The sequence below is a fragment of the Alligator mississippiensis genome, chromosome 1, assembly GCF_030867095.1.
Source record: "Alligator mississippiensis isolate rAllMis1 chromosome 1, rAllMis1, whole genome shotgun sequence".
Taxonomy (NCBI): Eukaryota; Metazoa; Chordata; order Crocodylia; family Alligatoridae; genus Alligator; species Alligator mississippiensis.
In genome coordinates, this window is record NC_081824.1 from 318,152,785 (window position 1) to 318,170,720 (window position 17,936).

At 41.4% G+C, this 17,936-nt stretch overlaps 1 long non-coding RNA gene across 1 annotated transcript in view; it reads right to left on the minus strand.

Annotated features, from left to right (window-relative positions):
• LOC132247746 (uncharacterized) overlaps window positions 1–17,704 on the minus strand; it is a 38,336-nt gene extending 20,632 nt beyond the window's left edge. Inside the window, exon 1 of the long non-coding RNA XR_009459135.1 lies at window positions 17,605–17,704. This is a non-coding gene — a long non-coding RNA (uncharacterized LOC132247746). The remainder of the gene's footprint in view (window positions 1–17,604) is intronic.
• Window positions 17,705–17,936: the final 232 nt, after the last annotated feature.

Sequence of the window (17,936 nt, forward strand, 5' to 3'; positions counted from 1 at the left end):
TTTGTTTTTCGCCAAAACTTCAGCGAGTACAAATCCGCCAAGCTCTATTTTTTCGTCTTAGGTACTGAAGCAATCATGATTTTCACCAACTGAAAATCTGACTGCTTACTACTTTAAGTGTTGTGGTATCCCAAAAAAGGATTTAACCTACAATAAGTTCTTGGTAAAAGATACTTACTATTTACTAGTGTTTAGTCATTCATATGAAGCTCAGATAATAGAGACATTAATATTCATTGATTTTACTACCCAAACATCCTTGCAGTCTGATCTGAAGCCCACTAAAGTCAATAAGAACATTTTTGTTTATTTTAATGTCTTTGAATCATACCAAGGGACAACCAGTGACCCTAAGTTAATTTAAAAATATGGTATTTTTACATTTTATTTTAAACAGACACAGGAGTAGTTTTTATTAATAATGCTCATTGGAACTCTTGTTTTTTGAAGATACTTTAATTTTGTTTGTCAAGGATGAAGTTTAACATGTTATACTTGGATCATGTTAAATCCGTGGAATGTTAAGCGATGTTAAAGTTGGAACATTCTATGAGCAGTCACATGTTAAGGGTTAATACCATTTCTTGCCTGACCTCTGATCTGCCATCAGGGGGCTGGCAAGTAGGGCATGGCTAGGATCCAAGACACCTGGGCTTTACCCCTACTCAGAGGACTGCAAGTTACACATTTTATCTCCATGGAGCAGACTGAAGTTACCTTAACATGAGCTAGGGAGCACAGCCCTAAGTTAACCCTGACATACAGTGGTATAAATCGTGAGATGCTCAGAAGGCACTTAGTATAAAGTTAACACTTAGACCATACTAAGCAGTTAAAGTGCAAGTGTAATATGTAACTTCACATTTAATAACTTTTATATTCCTATCATTAGATTAAGTGAATAGAGAAAAAAAAAAAATCTACAAAGAAATGAATTCCTAACAGGTGTTGAAATCTGATTAATGAAAAATTTGAATAATCAACTTCCTCTTTTCATGTAGTCTGATAACTAGATGAAAATAGGATGTATGTATTCAACTAGCAGAACTATTAAGTTGATACTGATAGAATTGCATACTATATTTTGAAAGTGCTGGGAAATAGCTGATACAAGTCCTCCCTCTCAAAACACCCTTCTCTCTTGATGCAGATTAGCCATGACTACTCCACTTTTCTTTATGTTACAAACTAGAAAAGACAGGCTAGCTCCTGTAGAGTGTTCCATATAAGGCACATCAGCTAACCTATGTAGAACAGCTTACTAGTTGGGGTTTAAAGCGTGTTTCAGTTTTGTTTTCTCAATTTGTTTTTGTTTTCCTTAGACCATAAGATCTTCAAGGACTAGATCGCATGAGCTACTCAGCCCAGATGACCCACCATAAATTACAATGCACTCCTATATAGGCCTATGTTTTACTGAGAGGAATGATGTTAATACAGGGTTCTTTTTTAAAAAGTCAACCATTATTTAAGATTAAAATATAGAAGACTTCACTTTGATCAAAATATTTCTTTATATTTGTTATATAGTTAAATTAACTGACATTACAACAATAACCAGATGGCCTTCCTAATTAGCCTTAATTGCATTGGCGAGTCTGAAGAACTTCCTTAAATGGAAAACAGAAAGAGTAAAGATGACTTACAACTGCTTTATTAAACTTAACCCAATTAACAACAAGGCCATCTTCATTTACTTGCTGTTTAATAGACATTTAGCCAATTTTGTAGTATGACAGTGCGTGTTTGTTTATCCAGAGTTCAGAGTCATGTGAAGGAGAGTTTTGCTTGTATGTGTAATGTTTGAGGATCTGCCAGTTTATAGTGAAAGACCAGAATGCCATTAGTCATCTGACTTGTTTTCATGAGGATGCTTTGGATTTTTAAACTAGCTGCTGTAATAAAGCTATGGTATGTAAGCTTAATTTTGTTAGATATTTGAAAACAATGTCTTCAACTGCACTCTTTTCTAGGAGTTGGGGACCTACTCTTGGGCTAAGTACAGACATTTGGGGAGACTAGGGGAAGGTTAGATCAAGTTAAAAATGGCCACCAAATCTAAGGTAAATTTGGATGGGGGGGAGGCTAGCAGGGGAGGATTGAGGGAATAGCTGGCTCTGGGGAGAATGGGGTGTCCATGGGAGGACTGGAGTTATCAGGGGGCCAGGCGGCATCAGGGAGGCAAGCAGAGTCTGTCACAAGGATTGGGGTGTAGGTGACATCTGTGGAGGGAGTGGGGGATCTGAGATGGTTTGGTGGGATCAGAGGGGTTTGTGGGGTACACAGGAGGAGGTGAGGGGACTCTTCCCCACCCTCCAGGACCAGAAGCTATTTTTAGCCCCTCAACCCCCCCATCTCACCCACCCTTCCCCCAACCCCATCTTACTGGCAAATGCTGGTAAAAACCAGCGCTGGAAATAGTTTGCAGGATGGGAAGTGTGGTGGCCTGGGGGCAGCTGGGCTGGGAAGGGGCTTGTCCATCTGAGAGTGGAGCAAAGGGTCAAGAGGGCGGTCTAAAAAGTAACCCAGTGCCAGGGAGGAGGTAGGAAAAGTGCAGCCCCAGGGTTGGGGCCAGCAGATGGGCTTTTCCAGACCTGCATCTGCATTGGAAGCTGTATAGAAGTTCAGAACAGTTAGATTGGTCTAAAAGTGGCCAACTTGATCTACATTAACTCTACCTCCAAGGTACATTCAATTTAGATTAGGTTGGCCACTTTTAGACCAATCTAAATGTCCTGAACTTCTGTACAGTTTGCACTTAGATCCAACTAACTAACTAACTAATGTAAGGTCCACAAGCTTGCTTCTGGGTTGCGTCTACACATGCGTAACTGCGCAGTAATTAACTAATTCCATGTAAAATTGCTACTTGCATTTGCAAGTAGCAAATTGACACAGGATTAAGGGTTTTTACTGTGCAGTAAGTACCTGTACATGTAGATGCACGCACTTACTATGCAGTAAACTACGCTAATGCTTATTTACGTGTCCCGTGTAGACATACCCGTCCTGTGTGCAATTTAAAAAAAATGTTTTCATACATGATCTTTATACCACCACCACTTTTAAGTGCAATAATTGGATTTTTGTAATTTTGTATTTGCATGATTAATCAGTAGACTATCAACGGTACACACACATGACATTATTCATAGACACAAGATAAATATGTACTTGTTTTGCATACATTCTCAGCATGTTGCTGTCTTAGACATTGTTATATGTTTATGTACAATGCTATACATTGCAAGCACATATATGCATGTGCACACACATGTTCACACTTCTTTCCCAGCATTTTCCATTCCATTAGAAGTGTACAGAAAAACTGACATTTACAGGTGTTGTTTTTTCAGCTAAAAAAAAAACCAAAAAAACAAACAAACAAAACAAGAAAATCCACTCTAATTTAAACAAAGTGGGGAGCTCCAGTCAGCCCCTGTCAGTCTGCATGTGTGTTGCAGCATACTTAATAAATCCACCAAAAGACAGTACTGTCCCCAATAGTACCATTCTACAGTAGAGTTAATTAATTTACTGCACTCTAATATTGGTGCACATTTAGACAGTGATGTTTTAGTGAGGAGCTAATTGATCAAGTAAAGCACATGAGTAGATGCACCCAGACCTGGGAGTATATAAGGCTATTTAACTGAACAGCATGATCAACTTTCTGACCAAAAGAAAGTAACAATTTTTTATATGGAAAAAAAGTTTCAACATTTCTCATCTAGCTATGAATATATTAAACTGAAAAATAAAAATCCCCACACCCTAAAACATACACTTTTCTATTTTTCTAAAGGTTTCAACCACTTCTATTATACACATGGCCAATTTCTTCAAAACTAGGCTGTTTAATGTTAATAATTAAAAAGTATATACTTTGTAGCTTAAAATATAAATAGCCTGATTGTCAGAACTGCTGAGCACCCACATTTTAAAAATATTTTCAAAGGAAGCTGTAGGTACTGAATGCTTTCTGGAAAAGAGGAAGTCTTAATGTGGGCATCCACAGTATTGAACAATTATTCTAGTGCCATAGAAATGAAATACAACAGTACACTCTTGCATGCAAATTTTCATTTTTTTTTCCCCAAAGGAAAAAGCCAACATAACATATTAATCCATGATAAAAGAGTCTGACACCCTTATTCACTTCCAGTAATCTTATTGTAGGAGTAGCCCTGCTGAACAAATATCTAACCCAAAATTTTCACTTCTGAAAATATACCTTTACATTTTAAGAGTAGACATGAATTTGCTTATTTCTAATCAGAAAACTTGTCTAACTCTATCCCAACTCTGCAGTTGGTCCAATAAAAGATATCACCCAAAACAATTCTTCCCCCTCACATAATTCCTGGACCTTCATGGTCACACCATCACTCCAACACTATCATACTCATCTCTCTCACACATATATACTCCAAAACTATCTATCAGAGTTGAAATAGTACAGGAATTGAAGGTTAGGAATAACTTGGGTGCATTGGTACCGTCACTTATCCATGCTACATTACCAGTAGTGTAACTTGGGGCATGGTAAGTGGGGCACCATTCTCAGGCATTGGTTTAGAAAGGGCCCAGGGATGCTGCAATGCAGGCAGCTCAGAATTGGGGAGCTAGTGTTGAGTTGGCATTATCCCCCAAGTGGGTAGATAAACTTTCATTTCTATTCCCCACCTATCCATGTGCGTGATATGTGCACGCCCTCTGATCATGCGTGTGGCTCTCTTCTGGACTCGTTCAAGCTTCTTCACATCCTTCTCAAGTTGTGGAGCCCAGAACTGGATGCAGTACTCCAGCATCAGCCCCACTAAGGCTGAGTACAGCGGGAGGATGACATCCTGAGATTTGCTTGAGAAGCATCTATGGATGCAAGCCAGAGTTTTGATCACTTTACCAGCTGCGACATCGCATTGGTAGGTCATATTCATCTTGTGGTCAATCATGACCCCCAGGTCCCTTTCAACTGTAGTACTAGCGAAAGTAGTACTGCCGAGCCTATAAGCATGCTGTGGGTTTTTCTTCCCAAGGTGGAGTACCTTGCATTTTTCAGTGTTGAAGGCCATCAGGTTTTCATCCACCCATTTTCTGAGCCTGTCAAGGTTGGCCTGGATCACCATCCTGTACTTGGGGGTGGATGCTTTACCCCAAAGTTTGGTGTCATCAACAAACTTGGCTAGTCCACTTCTAATACCAATGTTGAAAAGAATAGGCCCAAGGACTGAGCCTTGGGGGACCTCACTGGTCAAGACAATATATAACAGAAAGATTGTAGTTGAGCTGTCTACTTTGATAATTTGGTGGGGCATTTTGCAAAAGCCACCTTAGATGTTTTACAGAAAAGTTGTATCGTGTGTGTACTGAATATTTTGACTTCCTTTAACGTTCAGTTGTGCAAACCTCAATGAGAAAATAGATTTCATAAATAATCTCTTAATCTTTACCATGACACTCATGTACACTGCAACTTACTGAATACATCAGGACAGATTACCCATACATGCATATTTACCTCTGTGACAGGGTGCCATCTTCAGCTGCATTTTTTTTCCCCCCCCAAATAGGCCAGTGTGCACCCCCCCCGTTAAGTCTTGCTGAATTTTCCTCCCCTGGGGATCATCTCCCCCCCTCCCCCCCCATGCTCGCCTGCCACAACTTGATGTTACTTGGTTCTTAAAAAGGAGGGAGGCTGACCCACAGGTTCCCAGACAGGCTCCAGGCTCACTGCCTGTAGGATAATGAGCTGTTGCCTTAAGGACAAAATGCACGCTCCTACCATCCCTTGATGTGCCCCATGCCTTACAGATGTTTTATAATTTTCCCTTTATGTTGGGGTCTCAGCCACTGTGGGCTTACACCCTCTCTCTTTAGAGAGGCCTGTCAGTCAAACACCCACTAAGCAAGTCTTGACCCTGAGGCTCTAGCCAACTGACTCAGACTCAAGGCCCTCCGTTCCATACCCTCCACAACACCAGATCTACTGGCCCTTCTACACTGTACCCCTGTGGTGCCAGGCTGTTGGGGCCTCAGCCCCTAAGTGAGGGGCCTCAACCCCCTCTGGCTTTGCCCTTCTACACTGCACCCCTGTGAAAAAGGTCCCTGCAGTGCTGGCTCAGGTCCTACAAGTACTTCCCTGTACAAGATCAGGTTCCCTCACTCACTTCTTGATGGAAATGTGATAAGGAGGGGTTCAGTGGTGTCCTTGTACCCGTTGCTGGTAGTACTCACATCACCAACATGGCTGGTCACGAGGCTCTGCCTCCCTTGCACCCCAGTCCACTCACCCACTGTACAAGTCAGGACACTGGTTCTAGCCCCTGGAGCTTCCTGTCGGGGCTCACTAACACTCATCTCAGGAGAATCAGGCTAGAGACTTCATCTCACCCACCTCTGCCGTGGTTGCCTCTGCTTCAGTCCTCTGAGCAGCAACCACATTAGAACCAAAAAACAAAAACAACAAAGGATAACAAAAAAAACAAAAAAACAAATGACCACCCCAGCATCCGCTCTGGGCTGCTGCCTCTAGCAGGGAAGCTTTCCCAGCTTCTCTGCACTTGCCCCACATCCAACCCCATGGGCTCAGACCTACAACCTGGGCTTCCCAAGACTGTCCTTGACTCTGTTTCCACTTGCTCCCCACTTACCTGGCATTTGTTGGGGTTTTTAAATTCCCCGCGGCAGTGCCTGAGGCTGACGTCATCAGCCAGGTGCCACCAATCTTGATTGACAGCTGGCTCAGTGGCATCGCAACACTGCTCCTGCCTTGGCTCCAGCCTACCTTCCAGTAAGTTCCCTGTCTGCCCTGGGGTCCTACATCTGTGCTCCGGGTTACTGGGGCAGGCTTGGAGCCCCTGGCTCTCATGAGAGGCTCTAGCCACCATACATACTTTGTAATACATAAATTAATTAAAACTAAAGATAAAGTTTTGCACTATCTGGACTTTAGTATTCCTGCCTCTCACTGGAATTTATAAAGCAACAACACTTCTTACTAAATTTTCTGCCATTTGACATGATCTTCACCTTACTGACACTGGAATGTGATTGACTCTTGCTAAAAATCAGATCATATTTATTTATCCTGCATTAAACAGAGTGACCTTTCCAGTACCACTTTGCCCGTCTTGTATTTGCTGGAAAAGAATCCCCAATATGATTAATGAACCATTCAGCCCACAATAATGAAATCTTCAAAGACCATTTGTGGATATCCTTTTTCCACATGCCCCAAAAAGTCCAAATCCCTTACAGTGATTCTTGGGATTATACAATATCCTATTTCCATTTTACCTGCTTGAGATGCTTATTTCCACAAAGACTCTAAATGTTAATTCCCACTAATAATCTTAATAGAAGATGGTATGGGCTTGTTCATCCTTTAACCTGATCTCTGCTGCAGGTGGTTATATTTTGATAGCGTTTGTATATGTAATAACACAATTTAGTATGGTTTCAGGGGCCACTGTTGTGTGGCACATACATTCCTTTGAATAAAATGTAAAATCCAAAAGGTAAAATGTTGACTCCTGCTAATTTCAACAGAGCTAGGATTTCATCTTAAGCTTTCACTGTGTGTAGTTTCATGTTGGCTATGTACAAACAGTAGCTTAACCATTTTGTCAGGACCAAATGCAACTCAAGATATAGCTTAACTGCTTACCACAACATCTGCCAGCATTCTTTGCCCGCTCTTTTAGGCACGCAAGTGTTCCTATTCTTTGCTAAAAACTGACACATTTCACCCCAAGTATGGTTATATTTGAATACAGCTATATTTTAAAGGAACTTTACCTTTTCCACAGACATTATTTACAGTATATATTATTTGAACATCAGTTTGCTGATTTTGCAAAGAACTTTGAGATTATTTGAAAAAAAAGTACCATAATGTAAAATGTATTCTTTTCTTCTGCTATTTGTTTCCCCCCCCCCAAATGATTTAATTGCTTCTGAAACATAGGATTATTTCATTGCCAAGCAATGTGCAACAAAAAATCTTCTTCATAGGCTCTAGCACATGTTACACTTAAAATAGGATTAACTGGTTAATCACGTTTAAGTGGTTACACATTCCGTCTTGAACTGTTACCTGGCTGCATGTTCAATCAATTAATAGCATGATAAAACAAGGAATAAGCCTCAAAGTAATTAAACTAAAATGCATAATAATATTGTGGTTAGTTCCTATCATGCCATTAGTTGAACGTGTGGCCAACTTAGGCCTCCCAGCTGCTGGGGCACATCATACAGTCCTGCAGCTGGAAGCCTGGATCAGCTGCTGGGGCTCCCAGACCCGGGGAGCCCCATCACCTGACGGGTCCCAGCCAGGGGAGGACTCAATACACCCTGTGGCTGGAAGACCCATCAGCTGACAGGGCTCCCAGCTGTGGGAGCTTGCTACTTACCAGTGCCGGGGGAACCCAGGCTCAGGATCCCAAACTCCATTGGTAATAAGGCCTGATAGGATCTGATTCCTGATTCCACAATCACACCTCCTGCCATGCATGCGAGGATAGCACATCAGATACCATGATGCCTTTACTTGCACATTTGCCAGGGGCCACAGATACATTTCTGTTTCATTTGCAAAGGGTGGCCACATTGTCTATCATGTTTAAAAGACAATTTGCTGTCTATTGCATTTGATTAATTTACTCAGTTTAGTGTGGATTAATTTGCATCCTTCTCAATGTGAAATAAGTGAATGCAGGGTATCTGGAGTAATTTATTTCACCATGGATTTAGTACATAGAACATGGGTTGATAAATCACCCAACTGCATTAGGAGTGAGCCCAGTAAATGTCCCTAGTATTGGCCACAATTCAGAAAAGCCCTTAAGCATGTACTTGTTTCATAGGGACCTACTCACACTTAGCTGTAAGCACATGCGTAAATATATTACTTGATTGGGACCATTGCTTCTAAGGCTACACTATGTTAATACTGTGATATTTTATTCATCAACTCAGATACTGAAATGTTGCTGCCTGGATATTTCTTAAAGTATCGTCAGATGTAATTCAATTGTGGTATATTTGCATTATGTTTTCCCTCTAGTTGAATTCTACGTAAAAAGACTGCATTCTGTCAAACTGTATACTTGAGCTGTTTTTAATTTCTTATACAGGCAAATTTATATGTCAGCGCTCTCATGCACAAGAGATGCTAAGAAATATTATGGCTTTTTAGAAATGAAGCAAATGCTGACACCATTATGGAAGTTGAAGTACTTTTGGGCTCTAATAACTTGTAGGTTTGGCCATGCTCTCTTTCTAAAGTCAGAGAGCATGCTAGAAAAAAAAAAAAAAAGTGTAGATGCAAGAAGATGTAGATTTATGGAAAAAAAAAAATAAACAGCATCCTATTTGCCCATTCTGGAATTATTTTGTTACATAACTTGTTTTCTAAACTTGTGCATATGAAAAGTAAGGTCTATAAATAGAGATGTATTGATATCTATGTAGATAGAGATATCTATCTATTCAAATCTCTAATGTCTAAAGTTTCTAGTTCTAATACAAAGAAAAACCAAACACTATATGAAAAAATGTAAAGTGGTTTACCAGAAGACTATGCATTACTTAGAAATATATAGAGACAGAGATGACCAGATACAATTACATTTGCAGAATCAAAATGTTACCAAAGTATAGAATGCAATACAAGAACAGGAAAGAGGAAAAAAAAAAAAAAAGAGACTGTTTGGAGTAGTAAAGAGGAATATTTAACAGAAGACATTTTTCAGTGCCTTGTTTGCTCATCCCAATAGAGGAGCATCTCTGTTGTTTAGATGTACATTCATAATATCTTGCAAATTTAAATTTGCCAGTTCACCTCAGGAGCAGCTATGCTTTATTAAGATGCCCATTATGGAACAGTTATTCAAAGCAGTTTTGGCAAAGGTTAATGGACAAAAATGTGTTAGAATTGTCATGGTTAGTAATGTGGCCCAAACCACGAAGGCTGCACACTATATCTTTGCTTTTAATGATTTATTTGATAAAATTACTATATCCATATTCTTCCATGTAAGCGACCCAAGATTAGTATATTTAATTCAATTCAAATGTGTAACAGGTCCTCAATGAGAAACATCCCCATTATTTCGCTGAATGGGGTTTTCAAGCTATACAAGAAACCGAGGATATCCACAGGATTATATATACCAGCCTGATTCAGGACAAGCATCTCTGAGCAGGTCTGGAGCTAATTATTTGTGCAATTAGCTAACAGGTCACATCTGTAGGCTAGGCCTATAATGCGTTATGTTGTCCCATAATGCCAGGTAGCACTGGCTGCATCTACACAAGACGCTCACTGTGCAGCAACTCATTACTACTGTGCAGTAGCTCATTATTGTGCGGTAGTGTGGCCTAAACCATTATGTGATGCTACTGGGCAGTAGTAACTAGCTACTGCACAGTCAGTGTCATTAGGAAGCTGTGCAGGGATGGTATTGCACACCAATGCCCACTACTGGACAGTCATTTAGTATTTGGGTATGCAAGTACTAAATGACAACGCAGTAACAACTGTGCAATCAGCATCTCGTGTAGACATGGCCACTGTCATTCAGTCATATTCTCGACACCTTTTGTTACCTCTACTATCATTACCCCTACTTCTTGCTCCACAAGTCACTGACTGAATGCAGGATCTTGTTACACATTGGTGTCAGATTTCTAAGATCTCAGTTTGATTCAAAAAATCAAAAGGGAAGGCAAAACGTGATGGTTATTTTCTGTATTAACAGGTTCTTGTTTCAAGGACTATGATTGGTACTGCTTTCCTTAATACTTCTTGAGTTAACAACCAAGCAGGAAGACCAACACCATCACAAGCGTTCCAGGTGGGGTAGTAAGGGCGTAAAATGTAGGCACAATAACTGCTGAGAGTAGCAACAGCAGAAGTCAACTGACAGTCTTTCAGTACAGCCATCTCTGGCTACCATATGGATCACCAAGAGAATGAAATACTGAGGAATTAAGTCCTCCATTCTGCCCAAGGAATTGCACCACTACTTTATACGGTGAGCTCATAAAGGTACTTGGGTAGGAGTCCTATCTTTGTATGGGTTTGTAGGACTCCTAGAACAAGAAATCCTGATCCTGACTTTTCAGTGCATTTGAAATACAAAACAGAAGAACAGCAGCTACACTGCTCAGGGGTGTCAAACTCATGACCTCATTGGCCAGATGAGTGACATGGGCCTGGTCCACAGGCTGGCCCCCCATTCCAATATACAGCTGCTGAAGGACTGTGCTGCACAACCCTGAGCCATTACTGCATGCAACATGGCCCCCAGGTAACATGCAGCTGATCCAGGGCTGTGCTGCATGTAGCATCTGCTCCACCACCCTGGGCCTTGAGCTGGAGTAGGTGCTGTAGGCAGTGTGCAGGATACGTGGTATGTTCCCCATGCCATCTGTGAGTCACTCTGAAACCCATGGGCAGCACTGAGGGCCAGATGATTTGGGTCCTCAGGCCAGATGCAGTCCACAAGCTGTATCTTTGACATCCATGCATTACTTAGTAGAAGTGTAAACTTGGATTTTTGACTACCTTTGATCATTAAGAATAGCATAGCATATTCGTAGCAGGGCATTTAAAAAGTGATGAGTGCAGTGATGTTAGTGCGTTTAGCCTCACTGTCTTGGCCTGATTCTAGTTCAGATAATTGCTTTTATGTATCTCAGTTTCCATAGCAGTTTTAACAGGATATAGTATTCCTCACTCCCTCTTTATATTATTGTGTAAGGTCACTCTGGAATTTTCAACTGCTTCTTCATTTCATTTTAATAGGTCATGATGGGTATAGTGACTCATACAATTTTCTCTACCTCATTGCCACGCTCTGAGGGTTAATTAATAAGTAAAAATGAATCACTTGTAGGGCCTGATCCAAAATCCACTGAAAATAATAGACCATTATCTTCAATCAAAATTTTAAAAGTATAAAGAGCTGCTTTATTATGGGGAAAGAGTTTCTCTGTCCCTGGGTTTAAAATTTTTTGTAGCAGTTTACATTTAATAAAATTCTGTCCATATGTTAGAATATGTCCACCCTTGTTCCAATATTCAAAAAGATAAATGGTATGCAGGCAACACAGAAGAGCCACAAGAAAAAATAAAGATAATCCTGCTTAAGTTTTGTAATGCTATTCAAAGGGGCCCTATTGATCAAAATGCATCTCAAACTTCCATTCAAGCCACTGTCTAATGAAGACATTCAACAAGGAAGAACATAAAGCTGTAGCTCTGATTTAGAAGTATTTGATGAAGAAGCTGAAAAAAGAAGACCTCATTCAGTGTGTCCTCATTTCTTAAATTTAGTGGTAAATAAAGTGGAAAAATTATGACCATATTTAAAAGGCACTTTACTGTGGAACCACAATAACTACAAAGAGTTATACTGGCTATGTGACAGCCACTGAATGAAGATAAATTGTTTTCCACAAATTCTTTTAATACAAGATTTCTTAAATGAATGATCATTTGTATTAACAAACACTATCTGAAATGGTGCTGTGTTGACTAAAAGAAGAAGAGTAGCTATGGCCATTACATCTGCAGAGGTCAGGAAGAGGCACACTGCATTCCAAAGGACCACAGGACATGGAACTGGAAGGGACCTCTTAGTCCTAAAGTTCACTCACCTGCAAGCCTAAGCAACTAGGTCATATAAGTCTAACAAGGTGCATCTGAAAAGGAATTAAGTTTACCTTTTCCTGCCTGACAGAAACCTACTGGAAGACTGTGTCAGGATGAGGCAACCATCTCAGAGGAGCCTTTTCTTTCCTCTTCTACAAGTGCAGACTCTGCATGACCTCACTCTGTTACCTAAACATGACCCTTAGAGGCATTGGCTCAGATCTGCAAAGACACTGTAGATGCCCAAATGCTTTTGAGAATTTGGAACACTGAGCAAGGTTAGCTTTGAAATCGGTAGAATTGCTCCAAATTTGCATCAATAGTTGATGACTCTGCATTTGCCTTACTAAGTATATGCATAGGCTTGAGGATGTTACCCGTGTCCTCATTTCTCTAGTCTTCCCTTCCTGTCTTGTTAAGCTGCTTGTTGACTCCTGTCCAAAAGATAGATAAATAAATAAATAAAATAAATAGCCTCTTCAGGACTAGGACCTAGCACACTGTTAAAATAATAAATAGTAACTGCAGCAAAATGGGACATATCTGTATTAGTTGTGTAAATATTAAACTTGTGGCACAAAGAGGCTAAGAGATTTGCAGTGGTCACACAAATTGTGGTAGAAGAGTAGATGTGGGTGCCTAGCCACAGGACCTTTCTTCTTTCAGTGAGACATGTTCCTTGTTTATAACTACTACAGGGTTATATCAAAATAGGCCTGTTAACCAGGTAATCAAACAAGAAAGGTAACAAAATAGCCTAGATAAGGAGCATCCCAGCAAACACCGAGGCACAAAAGGCAGATTAATAACCATCGTGGAAAAAACGATAGGCATCATCTCAACCCTGATAAGGCTCTTCTGCCAACTCCGAGTACCTAGAGATCAAAAGATCCTAAACAGATAAAGAGTTCTGCCCCACAGAAAAAAGAAAGGAGCTGCAGCTGAAGGCTGACAGACGATAAGAGTTTACAGCATTGATCAGACTGTTTCTTGCTCCCCAAGAGAACAGACAACACTAGAGACAAGGGGACTAACATATGCTTAGCATTCCCTTCAAATTGTAAGATAGTAGGCCTCTTATTTTTAATGCATTTCTCCAGTTGCAACTCCAGTTGACAAATACATTATACTTTGTTTTGAATAGGCCATCTCCAGTCACTCTATATTGTTCCTGTTGGCAGGCTCTCATAGAAACACTCATCCAAGTGCCAAGCCAAGTTGGTCTGCGAGGTATCACAGAAGTATCAAGTTAGCATGGAAAGGTATAGCTCAGACATCCAGATGTATAGTGGTTGGACTGTGGGATCTGATGAATGGAGATGTGGAAGCACAGGAGATAGTCAATGAAAGGGCAACTAGAATAGGTAGCTTACCTGAAGACTATACTAGTAAGAGTAGGCCTGATTATGGATGTTTGTTTTTGTGCTAATATCTGATTGCATCTAAAAATATACCTGGGCAAAATTCAGACATTTCCAATAAAGATACTGTATTATCCCCTAGGCATCTACCCCAGCCAAACTACATCATTTGCCCTACCATACCTGAGTTTGACTCTTTCATATCTAAAAAAATAAATAAATAAATAAATAAAAAGCTCATTGTTACAACTACAATCTATGAAGTGGACTTTCCTAATTAGTACAATCCAAAAGAAAAACAATTATGGCCACTACAAGTGGAAACTCACTGCCTTTCCTAGACAACCTGTTTGAAAAATGTACTAGTTAGCCTAATGTTACAGAAGCCAACCCTAACAGTGAAAATCTCTTAACTACTACCCAAACTCCAATATCATCTTCTTGGACAAAATAATTAGGAAAGCAGTTAGCACTCATCTTCAATAACATGACATCAAACAACATCACAGATACCTGACAATGACATAGCACAAAGACAACTCTAGCAACACTTAAACATTCTCCTTTAAGCACAGAGATCTTGCCTGTGACCATTTCTGGATGTTTCTCCTGCAATGGACACCATATGCTAGAAACACACCTGTAACAAGGTAGGAGTAGACAGCGGTTCCTATTATTCCTTCCCAGCAGATCTCAGCAAGTGGTAATGGATAACTGCTCCTCTTCTTTGAAAGCCCCCTCTTGCAGAGCCCCATAGGAGTTCTCAACTCTTCTGTCTTGTATTCAAAACCTATACAACACCACTGGGAGAGAGACTGAGAAAGATCACTGTCAATGGTATGCTTTCACAACTGTGGTCTAGTGGATAGCATTCAGCTATCACTGACAAGAAGCCAGAATAGCAGCTGGCTCAAACTGAACTCAACCAAAGGACTGGAAAGTGAAAACACTTCAAAAAGCTGGCCAAGAAAAAAATCTCCAGTTTCTATCAGACATGCAGCCATCATTTGATAAAGTGGCACAAAGTTTTGGAAACCTGTTTGGCCACTTAGAAAGCCTGCATGACAAAGCCAAGTAAGTTTTCAAAAAAAAAAAAAAAAAAAGGCATCTCTAAAATCCTAAGAAATTGTATTATTTTACATGCAGCCAAAACTGGGAATGATGCACAAGCCTCCAGCTTGTACAGAACACAGGTGTCCACCATGCCTTTGGCCAGCACAAGAACATCAAGCCTGTGCTCAAGCCCCACCACTGCTTTCAGTCAGCTTCTGATGACAAATTTCTGATGACACAACTCAGTCCTAGTTTTCAAAGCTACATCAAGTACTGAATTTTTACCTATGAACAACTGAGGCTTCGGTGTTTTGACAAGGCACATAGGAAAGCCCAAGAAGAAGTAGGTAATGAGAGAATTATTTTGCTCCCCCCCCCCCCCCAATTTTGTAAACAAAATGATCAGCCAAAGAGATCTGGAGGCTATGGAAAAATCTTGTGGAGAAAATAACACGAATCAAGAGTTTGATCATCCTGAGGAAAAACTGCAAAGCTTCCCAGCATAAATGACGCACACAATTCAAACGTTTATTTTATTCCTAAATCTCAATCAATCAATTTCCCCTTGTTTAAAAACACACAAACAAGCAAATAGGAAAGGAAAAAAAGCCAAATTACTGTAAATAGAACTTTGACTTTGAAAGAGGATAACCATTAACTTCAGGAAGCCTACTCTGAATTTCACTATTGTAGGTTATGTAAGTGGGGTACACAAGAGGCATATTATAGTGATGACTGGCAATATAAAAAACTCTCAGATAAAAGAAATCTTTAGCTATTTCTGCAACTTTTTTTCTCTAAAAGTACTGGCTTCTAGATACATGCATAAATATGAGCTGAGTGGAATTAACTCTTGCCAGTTCTGAATGAGATGTGATATGCCTTAACTGAACATTCATTTCCATAATGGCAAAGTCCTAACAGAAGAACCTGGCAGAACGATCCACAAGTGATATGTTCTTATAGAAGATCTCCTTGGCCAGCCTTTCACTGCAATGTTATGGAATACCTAATAATATTACTACAGTATTTTTTGGAATTCATATAGAAAGCACATCAAGAAAATTACACCCCCTTCCTAGGAAATGTTAGCTATCAACTTCCTTGGCTGGAAATGGAAGTAGGACCCGAGAGAAACACTCTATAAGATTGCATGTGCACTTATTGACACACTGTGGCGATGCACAGGGGGTGCACATGCACCCCCTGAGAGCACTGGCGCACCCCCTGACTGGCCATGCTCCCTGCTTAGATGATGGATGGGGGGGGGGGGGGGGCGGCAGGCAGGAGTGCCGGTGACCCCCTGCAAGCACCAGCTGGGGAGTGGGAGCACTGAATGTAGCACCACAGCCGCTTCCGGGAGCACCGCAGCCACTTCCCAGTCAGTCAGTGAGTTTTGCACGGGGGAACCCCCCCCCCCCCCTCAGTGGCAAGACTGGCCACAGGGGGACGCCCTGCCTGGTCACCTGGGGGGGTGTATGTGCCCCCCATGACTAAGGTGGCACCAGTCATCCATGCTGACACAACGTTGTATTACTAAGATCTGGAATGGGTCCTGGGGTCAACACAAAGATAAATAAAATATCCAGTATTTCCCCTCCCTCGTACATTTCTTACACTTCATATACTATTGACTTTGCTGTCAAGTTGCCCCATCTGACATTTCCACCAATTAAAAACAACATTTTCCAATGAAGCACAAAAGAAAGAAAGAAAGAAATATAGAGATGAAATGGAAGCTATATTACAAGGCAGAGGCTATCTAGCACCACCAAATAAATCCAACATTCAGCAGTAGCTCTCATCACGGAAGCGCGCTCACTCAGTTCCATATCCCACGGCCAGATTCATCTGCATGACGACAGGTTTGTACCAGTTTGTCATGATACAGCCACCCCTGGGATGACCGTGATGTCCCTAGGGCACCATGACCGTGCCAGCTCTGCCCTACAGGCGCCTACTAATCTTGCCTGTCATGTCTTGCCGACATAAAATGATGAATTGGGAGGCTGCCCTTGAGTTGCTGCTCGGTCACAGTCCTGACACACTCCTCTAAACCCTGTGGGTTGCTAGACCCCTTTATTGAGTCCCACACTCAGGAGGTGCCTTATGATACATATCTAGCCCATAAGGCTTGGGGGTGACTCCAAAACCATCCCTTTAATCACACCCCATGCCTCAAACATGTTATGTAGACATTGTCTTCTTGCGTTGAGGCCTCAGCTTAGTCTGGCCTCAGTAACTACGTCCTCTGGTGCTGGGGTCTGCTCAGCCCCTGTCACTGCGCCCTCTCCGGCCCTGGGGTCTCCCCACTGTAGCATGCCCCAATGAGGCCTCCTCTTCTCTCAATAGCCTCAGCCCGGTCCACCGGTTTAAATAACAACAGAAAGCACAAGCCCCTGGCCTACAACACAACCATAACGTAGGGTCCACACTCTAACCCCTTCTGGAAGACAAGCTTCTCTCTCAATTTACTGGGCCTCACTCCACCACCAGTACCTATGTGCTCCTATAGCCCCTTAAGCCTACCAGAACAGGCAGTCAAGCATCTCCAGTTAGCTTCCTCTATGAGAACTCCTTCCCTCTTGGCTGCTGCCAGAGAACTAACTCTCTAGCCCCAGCCCTGGGGTTTGTGTGTCCAGGGCCCAGCCGCCTTCTGGTCAGCTGACCAGATGCAGGTGCAGGGTAATTCCCCCATTAGCCTGCTGCTGCAGAAACCTCCACCTGTGGGGTTTCTGCCTGACTGTTAGGACCCTCTCTCTAGCAGTTTCTGCCCTTAAAGGAGCAGGCACCTTAGTGCCCTGTGACCTAGTTCAATTGCAAGAACAAAACAAAAACCACCTTAACACTGAATTTGTCAG